Consider the following 14,253-nt stretch of genomic DNA (forward strand, 5'->3'; position numbering starts at 1 on the left):
ATGAGAACTTGCAACCAAGAATGTGGCTGCTACATTTTCTAGTTTAAAGTCAGAGAGGCCTATTAAGGGGTGGCTATAGTTGGAGAATATTCATAGTTCTCTGGATGAACTTCTTCTGGCTATACAGTTTAAATAGAAAGTATTTCCAGAGTGCGTTTTTCATTTGCGTTATTCCTTTTCATATAGTAAGTACTTCTGATAATGAACTGAAATACAGGAAGATGAAATAACTTAATCCTCAGCTATGGATTTTCAGTTTGAACTTAGATTTGGTATAGTCTACTGAGATACCATCTGTTTCTTTAAATAAGTCTTGCAGATGGAGTGAACCAGAGTTTTATTACACCTCAGGTAAAAAGGGGAAAAACAGAGGATTTTGGGAATGGTTCTGTGCATGTGCACACATGCACAGAAGAAAAAAAAAATCCTGAAAAGTGATCAAGCACTTCAGAAATGTCACTTGTTCAAGGAATGGAGTTTCTGAAATGAAGCTCTAAATGTGGTATAATCGCATTAGCACTCGTACTGCTAGGATGAATGACTCCTTGAATTGTTTTAACTTTGTCTGGGAGTCTTGTTATTTGAGATCTCCAGCAGACAAGAGACAAATTTCTATTCAGTGCACTAGAAAGAAGAGCAGGAATTCATGCTTTATATAGCATCTTAACTCACATGCATTTTAACACTTAGTATCAAAATAACAGTGAAAGAAAAAACAACTCCTATTAATTAATGAGAAAGAAGCATTGACTGTATTTGACCAGCCTTTGCCCAGAAGGGAATTTAAACAAATTTTAAAACATGCATCAGTAATCAGAAATCCGTGTGTTATATATGCAGGTAAACCATTGTAGCAATAGTACATGATACTTAAAAGGGAATGAGTGTGAGATGTATGTTCTGAGAGACTGCACATCCTAAATCTTCATCTGCAGTGCTTATTTTCCTAGATTTGTTGACATCTTTACCCACTAACTTATTTGGTAGTGCACAGAATGAGTTCATGTCAGGGGTACATAAGGATACTGAGGGAAAAAAAGACATCTTGGCTTGTTGAAATTAAATTGGAAAGAAAGTGGATCTTTCTAATAGGGCAGTAAAGGCTGAATTGCCTTTAACAATCAAAATAAAAGTTGAGAAAGGCTCATACGTTAGTGATTTCCAGGTTCCTAAGAAGGGCAGTTTCAGTGTCCAATCACATAGAAGAAGTTCTTCCTAGACAAATTATTTGAAAAGTTTATCAGTCTTCAAAATGTGATGGAAGGGAGTTAAATAATTTATTACAGGTAAGTCAGTGTATAAATATAGGTTGTAAATGACAGCAGTTTGATCATCAATGATGTCTGTTTTCTTCAGCAGATAAATAGGGTAATTTTGTCAATATAACTAGCAAGCACTTTGATTAACATTTATTGGTGAGATTCAGGCAATGGACAGTAACAATATGTCACTTCACCATTCTGCTTTCCTGCCAGTTGTGGTCCTGAGAGCTTGTCTGGTAGAGTTACGGAGGGAAGGGAGTGAATTTGGATTTCTGAACTCTTTCTAGCTGGAAGTGCTTCATGCAGAAGGGTATAATTTTCTGTTTTACTCCCATGACTAGCTTCTGTATGTGGAAAACAAGAAATGTGTAGGAAAGGAACTAAACTGTTATAAAATGGGCATTTTTAAAGCAGTACTTAAAATTCCTCTTGAAATACTTCACCATTTCTTTTCAGTTATGTTTCAAGTAGTAGTCTTACAGGAAAGCACCGCTGGCTTAATGTTTTTGTAAATGTGTTATGAATTTTTTTCTGGTTTGCATTGAGGTTGTTGCTGTCTTTTCAAGCTCTCGTCGTTCAGCAAAAGGCATGACTTCTTTTGTCCAGCAGTTCCCATGCAGTAATGTCTCCCTGTTTTTGATTTTGTTTTGTTCCTCAGTCAAAGAACAAAAGTAATTCCATACTTTTGCCATACTTTATTTGCGGTACTTCAGAAATACAAGATGAAAGCAAAACTTGCTAAGGTACCGTGAAGCAAATACCAGTTAAATGGATGTACATTCTGCTTGTTCTTGCCCTTTCTTTCCCTTTAAGCACAAATACCCATTTTTAAAAGATTAGGAAGGCAGATTGGAGCGCTCCTCCATTACAGGAAGCTAAGCAGAATATGGTGGGTATATATGTTTGAGGCCTGGGGTAGAAGCTTCCCGACTGGACATGGGAGTCCCAAGATGTTTGTTTTTCTTCCTTCCCTGGGTTTTCTTCTGGGGAGCATTAGCCATTTGAAGACAGCTATACATGCTCAGGAAGTAAACATTTGCCTAAGTAGTTCTGCAAACTGTACAAATAAACTAGACTTGGTAGAAGAACATCAGGCAAGATTTATGACTGGGGATACTTACTGTCACTTCCTTCAGATTTGTAGCACTAGCATGATGCCTCTAGGATGTGTAAGTGCCTTGTTTCTCTGTGTGTGTGTGTGTGTGTGTGCAGACTGTTTTGTGGTACTAAGCAATAGCACATGGGAAAGAGGAAGAGCACTACCATTTATTTCTCCCATCAGTGAGCAATACATTGAGGTATTAAGCAGATTATCTTGTAGGTGTGCTCAGCACATTGGGAAACGAATAGGAAAAAGGCTTCTTTTCAGCACAGAGAGGAGAGGGGTAATTAGAAAAAGTCGGCTGGCCTGATGGTATTGCCAGAGTGAAGGATCAGGGGAGAATGAGGAGGAACATGTGGAAAGACTTGGAAGCTGAGGCACTAGTTGGAAATGTGTAGGGAGGCTTTTAATGGTGCATCCAAATGATTTTTTTCTTTCTTACATGGAGATGTCCATGAGGAAAAATATCCCCTAACCTTTTGTAGTTTACATGCGAACTGAGGCAGCTGATGGGAGGGATGCCAGAGGTTGCAGCTTTGCTGTTTAAAACAATTTCCTCTGAAGTGTTGCAAGAAATGAGCATAACAGAGCTGGTAGTGTATTAGGGCAAGAAGTCACTCTGGAAAAGGTGACCTGATTTTGTTGTGAGCCTTGTAAAAAAGCATCAGTACATCAAATCAGTGCTGCCTTTGGAGCCTAAGGAAAACTATTGAGGATATGTCATTAAAGAAGATGGAACCAAACAGATATGGGTAAGATTCTACATTTTGGTGCATTTTCTTCTGGTGTAGGAAAATGGTGCTGAGGTGTACTAAGACAGTGTGTGTCGGTCAAAGCAGAGGTGAACCTGATCAGTAACCCTCAACAAATGGCCCTGTGCTGGATCTGCATCAACCCACAGCACCTGTGGGACTGAGACTGGGAAATGTGTGGGTTTGATTGATTAACTAATAAAGCAGTGTCAGCAGCTGGGTATTAAGCACCTGATAGGAAAGTGTTATGAATGTACACAGCTGCAAGCCAGTGCCCGATCTAAGCAGAGTAGATGTGAATGGGATATACTCCAAATGAGATTAAGGGAAGCATCCCTTTTTCTAATAACTGGCCAGATGAGTCATATGTGGAGGTATTTGGTACAATTTCAGTTAGAGCTGCAAAATTTAAGTCCCTCTAAGGTAGCTGTTTTGGGGAATCTAAACATCAGTGTGGAAATGTGTCCCAGGCCACACGTGTGTGTGCCTCTGCAGCCCAAAAGTAATGCAATGCCAGCTATGCAATGTCAGCTGATGCCACAGCTTCATATGCATTTGACTACCTGTAAGTCCAGACAATTCTTTGTTCTTATATTTATATTTCATTGCCATAGTATTCATACAGTGTTAGAAGGCACTTTCTCCCGTTGACAAGTCAGTAATAACAAGCAGCTAAATAAAGGACTTCAGTGGCTGAAGAGCCAGAGCCTTTCAAACAGAAGCCCTGCCTTCGAACCTGGGCAACAAATGCCGTGTATATGCCAAATATATGCTGTTTGTGCTTTTCTTCTCAGATGTAGTAATCTAAAATTTCATTTTCATATTTATTTTACTCATAGTACTAATCTGTGTAATTTAACAGCAAGTAGGGACATAAACTTCACTAAGATTCAGATGATAATTTTTTTTTTTGGCTGAGGTCCTGCCTTTCATTCTAACAATACTGAAAGTAAGAAGTGGCAGCAGGAAACACCGGAGTGCATTTGGCTGGGATTACAAGAGCTGCTGTTCTTTTTCTTGATTAATGCATTATAACCTAAGGTGGTGGTGCAAGTATGAGACATGGTTTTTGTTTCTGCAGTTTGTATCCTTCAGTGCTTGTCTGCTGTGTATTTAGTTGGATTTTTGTTTGTTTGTTCATTTGTACTGGAACCTAGGATAAAAACTGGGCCTTAAAATAGCCGTGTGCCTTTTACCTGGGGCTGCCAGTACCACATCCCGCCAGGGCTGCAATAAGTGAGTGCCCCATCTGCGACAGAGGCAGAGCAGTGGAGAAGCCCTCTGTGTTCTTCAAGTCTTCAGACAAAAGAGAAAACACCCAGTTTTTATGTATCCTCACAGGCTTTGTTTTGGTGCCACGTGTAATCCATTCAGAGGATTTCCCCCAAACTGCAATGTATGGATTTCTCAGTACTCATTTGTTTTTCTTTTTGTAATTTTACACTTATTTTAATACCTTTAATCTGAAAGGTTTGTTTGAATGGATCTACAGAGCTTCCTTCCACCTGTTTTTATCAAATGATTGGGGAAGAGGATTGAAAAAGCCAATAGCACTGTCAATTTCACCACATAGGTATTTTTAAGCTGACTCTTTATACTTCTGGAGAAAGAGTTTGGTTACTTTAGAGAAATATTTCTTCTTGCAAAAGTCATCCAATAGTGAGGTGGAGGATCAAAATATATTTATAGCTGATAAATATTGATATTGATTATTCTTGGATGTGATGGACTTTTTTTTATGATGATGTTAAATTTGAGGATATGATTTTTTATCAAAAGATGCAATCAAAATTTATTTCATTTTTAATTATCCCAGACATTTCTGCCAAATTTGTGCCTAGCAGGTATAATAGTTATATCTTTGTTTTTTATTCTTCAGTGTGTTATATGTTTTTGACTATTTAGATAGCAAATCTAAATCTAAATTCTCACTAGGTGGGAATAAATAAATATATATGCACATAGTAAAGCTTATTATGGAATAGTCACAATACCTGTGAATACCTAAGCTACCACCTCTGGCACAGAAAGTTAAATAAATAAATACCATGCATTAGTATAGAAGCCAGGTTATCGTAGTTTAAGAGGTACTTATAGAAATGTGCAGCCTTCCATGTTCTGCTCAAATGAATTCATTAATTTTGGGGAGCACACTGTACAGCTTCTAAGAAGAAGTTTTGAGTAAATGATTCTGTTGTGTATTCTTAAAAAGATAGTGTTTTTTTTTTTTTTTTTTTTTTTTTTGCAATGATAAGAATAAAGAAGGAATACACATTCTTAATCTGAAGTTGGTAATTTTGAGAGTATAGGAAAGGCAAAGGTTACAAGTGCAAAGGAGGTGTCTTACACTTGCCTAAGCTGTAGCTTATTAAAAAGGTGTACTCAGAGCAAAGTAGTAAATAATATATAAAAATGTGTTTTGTATGGCATAATGAAATGCTTTATTTTTTTAAATAGGGAAGAGGGCGTACAAGAATGCAAATAAAAGGAGTGGAAGTAGATATGAAAATTAGGATGCTTTAATTGGCTGTATGTTTATAAGTAGAGGAAACTACTTTATCAGCAGGAAAGTAATAAATGGTGAAAGAATGGAGCAGCCTGGAAAGCTTCTGATGTAAGGGCATTTTGTGGAAAAATTGTTTATGCAGTGAATAGGTTCCTGTTTGTGTAAGTTCAGTCTCTTGTTGTTTGCTTAATTGTGTGCCCCCTAGTACTTGTTCTGAAATCAAGACTTTTTAAAATACAGAGATCAACAACATAGCATAGATCAACAACAGTACCCCAGGGCAAAACTCACTCCAAGCTATGAAGAATGTGAGACCTGAGAGCTGCAAGCTTGGGTCATTGCCATTCGAAGAAAAAAAAAAAACAGGAATGTCTGAAAGCTTTGGACACAGTTTCTTGGAGGTGCAGAATATCTGGACCATGGGTTTGTTAGTCTTGCAGGGAGTCCTTAGGAGGAGTCATTCAGGTCTGGCTTTGACATCTAGTGTCAAACTGCCTGAGCACATTTGTACCACATTTGGGTAATGGGTTATGAGAGTGTGAAATGTAGTAACTACCAGCACACATCTAATGCCACAGTTAGATAATATTGAAAGCCCTCTAGTCTTCATGCCTCTGTATTGGTATCTATTGTATTGGTATCTGTGGTATCTATGCTGATAGATGAGGCTGAAACATATCAGATTAGTATGTCTAAAAGTTATCATGTGTCATGCATTCTTTGAGGAAATTATTTAGCCAAACCAGTTTACAGTTTCTAGCCCTAGAAGACAGGTTTTTAGCTGTTGCATCCAATATCAGTAACTGATATTTTTTTTCCTTTTGTGCAAGAGTGTTTGATGTGTTAGCTGCTTTACTGCAGCATCTTTTCTAGTATATAAATCCCTTTAAAACTAACTGTGTAAGAGAGGAGAAGAAATAGTTCCCTTTCCTGGGAGGGAACTCACTTTTTGGGAGGGAGATATACATTTAAAAAATATATCAAGTCTACAGTTTAATGAATTAGTATGTTTAAAAAATAGTATAGAAGACAGATACGATGGTGTCTTTATTTGTTGTCAGTAAAGGTTAATCAAATGAATTGGGATGGTATTTGATGTAAGCCAGCTATTGTGAGGAGCTGGTGATTTGTCATTCAATGCATTATTGTAGGGTGGTAAAATAGATCTTGCAGTAGAAATTTTTTCTTTACTGTGAAATTATTTTTCTTGTTGACATAATAGAGCCCTGAAACTAGGTGTCATACATGTATTTGGCTGACTAAGTCAAATGTGAATTAAGGCTTATGCACTGTGATTGAAAAAGATGGAAAACTTTGCTGTGGCCAGTGCACATTGATTTAATTTGTCAAGTATGTCCTTTTGACATTTGAAAGTCTGATATGCAGTTGGGTATATTGTACTGCAGAAACTATTTTTAAAACCAAAAGAATAAGCAATGGGAATGTCTCACTGAAAATGAATTCTGTAGTTTGAACTTTATAAAGTAGTTGCAGTCTCCAGGGCAGTTCTTTCTTTGTGCTTATATCCCCTTGGATTTAAAATGTTGTCATGGCAGTAATTTGTGGGCAAAAGGGCTATTTTGTTTTTGTATATTTTTTTGTACATTGTGTTCTGGAGCGTGCAAGTTTCCATCCAAGTGTCCATCTATAGAACGCAGCATGGATTAAAGCATATAACAACCTATTAAATTAAGCTGTTTTTGGCAGGATTAGTCAAATGGCATTTGATGCTCAGACTACATTTTTGCTTTTAATTACGCAGCTGAAAAACTGACCAGGAGTTGTGTTTCAGAAGAGCTTGAGAAGGGCAAGGGTTTAAAACTGTGGGCTCTGTAAAATTTGTAGTAGTCTGACATTCTCGGCTCACAAACTTAGCCTGAATTTTGCACAGAACATGTAGACAATCTTTCTTATTTCTGTTAGTGGTTGCTTTAATGGTCAATATTCTCTTTTTTGAAAAGGCTCAAATGAAATTTCTATAAAATTTTGTGTTCCCCCCCTCCCTTCATGTTATGTTACATTAGGTATTTAAAATATTGAACTTCACAAAGACATTTAGGGAATAAAAATAAAGTAAATAAATCAGAAGAAAATTTACTTTCTCTCCATGAGGATAAAGGATGTGTAACTCTTAATCTGATTTCAAACAAACTGAAGAAGGAGTGATGAAACGGCTTTCACTTGAATAAACTGTGACTTATGCAAAGTTCAGTGACTTCAAGTTGGAGGCTATTAAAATGGGGGCAAGTAAATGAGTTATTTTTGAGTTTTCTTTTTGTTATTGAACTCCGTGTCTTCTGCTACAAAGCATGGAGGACATCATTGCTTTACCTCGAAGAGAATTGCTGTTTCTGTTAACTGTTGTCTGAAGAGAATATTATTTTGTTTTACAAATTGTCTTAAAATCTTTGCTTGCATTTTTGAAGGTGCTCTTTCCTGTTTAGTACCAGCAGCGGACTCATGGAAATTTCTCCTTTCTGTCTACATCCATTATAGGAGAATCAACTTCAGCAAATAATATTTGAAGACCATTTAACATGATTCCTGAGACTAGAAGAGATAGATCAGTAATGAGCAAACTTTTTCCTACAAAATATTTTTACAAATACGGTCAAGTGGATGTGGAATACAACATTTTCAGCTCCCATATAGGAGTATTGAGGATTACTGCCTACACAGTAATTCTGAGAACCAGTTGTGTCATGATCATCACCTTCATATCCCTGTAATGATATTTAAATGGATAGCTTTTCTACCAGATCACTCTTAAAACCTGAAATTATTGTAGGTGGTTAAAGGATTTTCAAAATTGTAAAGCACAGTGGGATGATTCAATTACTCTTTTTTCCTCCATGGTTTATTGGAAAGCATAAAGATGCCCTACTCCTGTTACGTTACACTGCGATAGTAGGGAACAGCAGTTAGACTCCACCGATTTTGGTACAATAGGAAAAACAAAAAAGTTTAACTTTCCTCATGGCCTCTCTGGATACTAAAGTAATGCTATGAAAATGGGATTAGTGGAGGGGCTCTACAGTCTTGAGTCAGGCCCCCTGTTCAACTGCTTGGGCATGGCTTTTTGACTCCTACTCTAATGCGAAATCTCCTGCCTTCCCTCTTTTATTTTTGGTACGAAGTATTTTGACATGGCAAAATATAGTATACTTGGAACTGACAGTAAATATTTTTTGCAAGGATATTTTAGGAGTACAGTGAACCTAAAGGCTTTTGAAAAAGTATTATTTTTAAGACTTATTTTCAAGACTTTTAAAGTCTTATATTCAAGTCAGTTTCATTCATTAAGTTTCTTCAATTGACTAAGTATGCAAAATAAATTCAGCAGTATACTGGATAAAGAAAGAAAGTTTAGGTGAAGAAAGTGGAAGTGTGAAAAACTGTCTTGGTTACTGTGATTGTGTTGCGTACTTGTGCAGCAGTTCTTCATAATATCTTTTAGTGTAAATTAATTAACCATGTAAAATATACCTTCTAACACAAAATTTGCCAATATATATTCAGCTGCCTTTTTTTTTTTTCCAGATTTGCCAAAATAATGCAGCATTCTTTCTCTGTCACCAAGAATTGTGTCTATTGCATAATGAAATGGGAGTGGGTTGAGATCTTAGCTCCAAGCATTTCTTAAGATTATATTAGGTAACTGCAGGATGCATTATTTAATACAGCATATTTTATATATACATTATATGTATGTGTGTGTGTACGTATAGTGACTGAAGTAATACATTTTCTGTGCATCTCCTCCTGTTTGCCTCCTCTTCCTTTCATCCCCATACAAATCCTAATTCTCTCACTTCCCTTTCAAAATGCCCTTTGTTTTCCCCTCACTTTGCACATCTGGTTGTCCCGTTCTTCCCCCTCCCCCTCCCTCCAGCCTGATAGTCTCATTCTTAAAGCTTTGTTCCACAAAGTACATAATTAAGCAGTAAGACACGACAGGTCATGAATATTGTTGTATTAATTGAGGAGGGGGAGAGGGAAACTGAAGGGAAACTACAGAGAAACAATACCAGCTGGCGCTCAGTGCGGATATAATTTGCAATTCATTTAGGATAAAGCTTGTCCATGGGGTGGAATTTTCATTTAAAATGTCCAAACCCATGCAGCAACTGGATGCTACCACCTCTCAGACAGAGAGCTTTTATTTGCAAGGGGAAAGCATTATTGCTGCATCTCCTGCGTGTCAGACCTGCAACACTCCTACTGCTAGCTTGTCGTGACCAGAGGGGCTCTACAGCCAAAAACCTATTAACCACTAAACAGAGATAGATGGTTTCCTCTGAAGGAAGGAATATTGCAGTGCAAGTGACATTCTTCTGCTGAAAAGTAGGTGTTAATAATATCATTCTGTCATTAGCCAAAGTGACTGCAACATCTGTCTGGGTGGTAGTAATTGTAACAGCCATTTCCACTTGAAAATGAGCAAAGAAAACACTAATGAGTGCTGGGTGAGGGCCTGCCAGTGTGAAGTCTCTACTGCCTGTTAGTCAAAATGACATACAGCAAGACTGCATCTTTAGGGAGGAGGAGAGAGGGCACATATAAACTCTCTTTTGGCAACAAGGCAAATTCGTAGCAGTCATGGTGTCCTGGTAATTTATGCACAGAGGAGACTCCTGTAGTGACTTTTGTGCAAATAGGTTGTGTCAGACCAATCATTTTAAAACAAAAATTTTGAATTAATCTCAACCATCGTCTATTTCGTGAACATGTGCTGCTTTGTGTTTCAAATACAACACTGAACTGAAGCAAAGCTGTAGAACATACCCATGGATATTTGAAGCAAGAAGGCCTTGGTATGTAAATATCACTGACTATTAAACATGTAGTTTAACTTTGTCCTGCACGTGTGCATAATAATCCATCGCTGTCATTGTCTGTAATAGTAAAAAATGTAAAGTACCAGAGATGTACTTCATGGTAGCTCATAAACTAGTGAATATTTTCTCTGCTCTCAGGCTTCCTTTCCACTCAGCTGGTTTCTAGCTTCCAAAAAATGTCCTACTGCTGCTCTTGAGTGATGCAAGAAATGCTGAGTTTTCCAAGAAATAACTGATCTGGGGTATGGCAATTTGCTTCCTGCTCTTCTGTGTATTTGTAAGTCTGAAGTAAAACTTGAAAACATTGTAGCGATTTTACTATGCTGGGTAGCTAAACTCCACCACAACCTCTCTCTCAATCCCCCTCCTCAGAAGAAGAGGGGAAGAAAAGAAAATATGCTGGAAAGAAAATATATAAGGCTCATGGATTGGGATAAGAACAATTTAAATAAAGGGAAAAGGGAAGAAAAAAAAAAAAAAGAAAAGAAAAACAAAGGCTGCACAGAGAGAGAAGAAAAATATTATTCTCAACTTCCCATCAATGAGCGATGTTCATCTACATCCTGGGAAGCAGGACTTCAGTATATCCATAGTGGTTGTTTGGCAGAACAGACGTCTTCATAAAAAGAGCTTCCCCCTTTCCCACCTTTTATTGCTGTGTGACACCATAGGGTATGGAATATCCCTTTGGTTGCTTTAGGTCAGCTGTTCCTGCCTACCTGGGTCTTACTGGCTTTGGGGGTTTGGAGGGAGCCTTGGTGCTATGCCAGTACTGCTCAGCAATAGACAAAACACTGGTGTGACACCAATGCTGTTCTAGTGCAGAGCACAGAACTGTATGGGCCACTGCAGGGAAAGTTATCTCCATCCCAGCCAGACCCAGTACAAATGTGCAGGTGATCTTGGTGGTTTTTGTAGACTCATTGAATATCCTGAGTTGGAGGGACCCACAAAAATTGTCAAGTCTAATTCCTGGCTATGAAGTGGCAAGTGGTGTTTTTTTTTTTTTTTTTTTTTTTTTTTTTTTTTTTTTAAGGACAAGTTATGATACTGTAGCCTCAGAATGATAGTAGGAACAAAATTCTTGTGGGCAGTCATGCTGTTCAGAAGAAATTCCAGATGAAACATCCCATCTTCTTCTTAGTAATTATCTTGGGCCAGAATAGGAACTGGGACCCATGGGGATTTCATGCCTTTTTCTGGACACTTGAAAAGATAACCTTGTTCTAATTTTATATTTAAAATGAATATAGTCCTGTTAGTTCCATATTCCTCCTGTTGGCAACTCTGCTTCAAGCAGTGATTTTGACCTTGCAGAATTACCTACATTATACTGATTTATTTTTTCTTCATTCTCACAGGGAGAGTAATACTTTGGTCTTTTTTACTACTGGTATTTATGGGTACTAGCTTGTGTGCTGTCAGGTATGTGTGCATGCAGTTGACGTGTTGGTTGTTGTTCCCTGTGAGCTGGGTGTCAGTTATTTCTCAGGTTTGTAAAGGCTAATGATTGTCATGTGTGGGCAATGCCTGCTGATGTTGCTGGGAACTGAACATGAATATCAGTGGGCAGAATATGGATCTGCCTTGAAAACTGTTGAAGTTAATTTGTTAATTTATTCATTCTATATTATACTAGAACAGCTTTGAGAAGGGTTGTCTTGGTCTCTTGGGAGAAATTCCCTCATAAAGATAAATGAATATATAATGAAAACTCATTGAATCATTTTTTCAGTTAGAACAAAAAAAAAAAAAAAGGAACTGAACTTTTGTCATTCCTTTTACCATATTCTCCTTAAAATTTTAAAATATAGTAAATGAGGGGAAACAAACATTCTTCTCTTAACTTTTTGGTGTTTCTTCAAAGTGCTGTGACTGCTGCTTTAAAAAGTCTCTTACTTCTATATTTGCATCCAAACTGAGCTAGACTTCTCTGAGTCAGGTTATTCTTCCCCCTTCCTTGCCTACCCCCAAAAGCTTAGTGATGCCCATAACATCATCAAGGAAATGGAAAATATGGGTTTGGACTGAAATTTTCATAGAGGAGAGAGGGATGACGAGCTGTTCACCTGGTTTTGTGCCTTTTGGTGCCCACACTGGTTGCAGAGACATGTATAAAGTGCACTGAGGCACCACAAGACTGTTGCTGAAACTGTTCTGTTTCTTGTCAGAGCAGCTGTAGTTTACCTCTTAAAACTATTTTTTACCATGTTTATCCAGTGAGCTTTGTGGTCTGGTTGTCAAGCCTGTGTGTTACAGGCATATAGGGTCACCACATTCCATGCCTTAATTTTCTCATCTGTCTAAAGGAGAGTGTACCTGGCATCTTGAGACTTCGTGACTCTTTATTATTGCAGTGTGATCGAAAGTCCAATTATTACATGTTTGTCCTTCAACTCCTGGCAACTTTCCTCCATTCCTTCCAGCACTCAGCTGTGCAGTAGCAGACGCTGATTTGATTCCTGTCATTTTTCCTGTGTTTTGGCTCACCTGTTCTGTATGTGCATGGGAATTCAATAACTCTGCTTTATTCTCCTTTTATAGTTTTAAATGCTATATAGTAGGCTTCAGGCTTTTCAGCTTCTCCCTTATAATGGAATATAAAAACGTCTTTTTACTTTAGTACATTTTTGTCTTTCATCAGGAAGATTCCTGTCTAGATTTCCCCACTGAGAGGAATGGATATCTTGCCCCAGCCTGACTTTAGGGGAAGAAAAAAAACCACAACATTCTTACTTTGCTTTTGTTGTTTCTTCCTTATTCCTATGGTTTCTTAGTTTGTTATATGACGGCGTTTTTTGTGTGTGTGTTTTTATTCTTTCTTTCCAGGTGATAATGACAATGGAAGCTCTTTCTGCCTACCTGCTTCTTGTGATTCATTTAGTTCAAGGTTCCACCTCACGATTTTCATGTGGCTAATATGTTTTGTGTATGTTTTTTTGTTATTATTATTTATTGCAGAATAGGGGAATATTTCATAAGTGAGAGGATGACTTTCATAGAAATCATAAAATCAAGACACCCAAACCCCAATTATTTATGCTTAGTTCCGCGGCAGAATGCATTCATTGTACAGGTTGCCCTGAAAGTCAGAGCTGGTAGTGAAGTGGCTAGAGCTCATCAGTCTATCACAGCATCCTTTAGTGCCTGAAATACTTCGGTAAGCAGTAAAAGAACAGTAGTAAACGGTGAAATGTTGGTGAGACTGCAAAACCTATGGACATTTGAGAAGAGGCTTACCCTCAGCTCCCCACACCTTCCTTTCAGGTAATCATAGAGAGCAATAAGGTCTCCCGTGAGCCTCCTCTTCTCCAGACTAAACAACCACAGAAGTAGCAGTGCAGCATTAATCCCAAGTTAACAAAGGATTGCTGCATGGGGGGATTGGATCTTTGGCTCCCTGGGCATCTCCTTCCCAGGCTGCCAAAGTTACCTCCTACATGATGCACTGCGATGGAAAAATACTTGGTAATGCCAGGTACAGGTTGTGGTCCGTGGCCAGAAACACAATCTGTATGTGAAATCCAGCTCATGGAGAAATTGGTGGAGAAGTAGAGCAAAAGGAGCAAAATGTTGTTCTGTCTAAATAAAAATAATTTTGATGTGAGGATAGAAAGGCTTTAATGTTCTTTAGTGATCATTTCTCCTGCTGAAAAGTCAGTCTCTTTTTCATAAAAATGGAGCAATTTAGAAAAACCTTCTGTAACCGGTTTTCATTAAAAAAGAGAATTTGCCTGGAATTGATTTGCTTTTTGTCTGTTGCTGGGGGGGGAGCACAGGGAAGTCAGTTGAG

The sequence above is a fragment of the Netta rufina genome (genome assembly GCF_964035555.1).
Source record: "Netta rufina genome assembly, chromosome: 2".
NCBI lineage: Eukaryota > Metazoa > Chordata > Aves > Anseriformes > Anatidae > Netta > Netta rufina.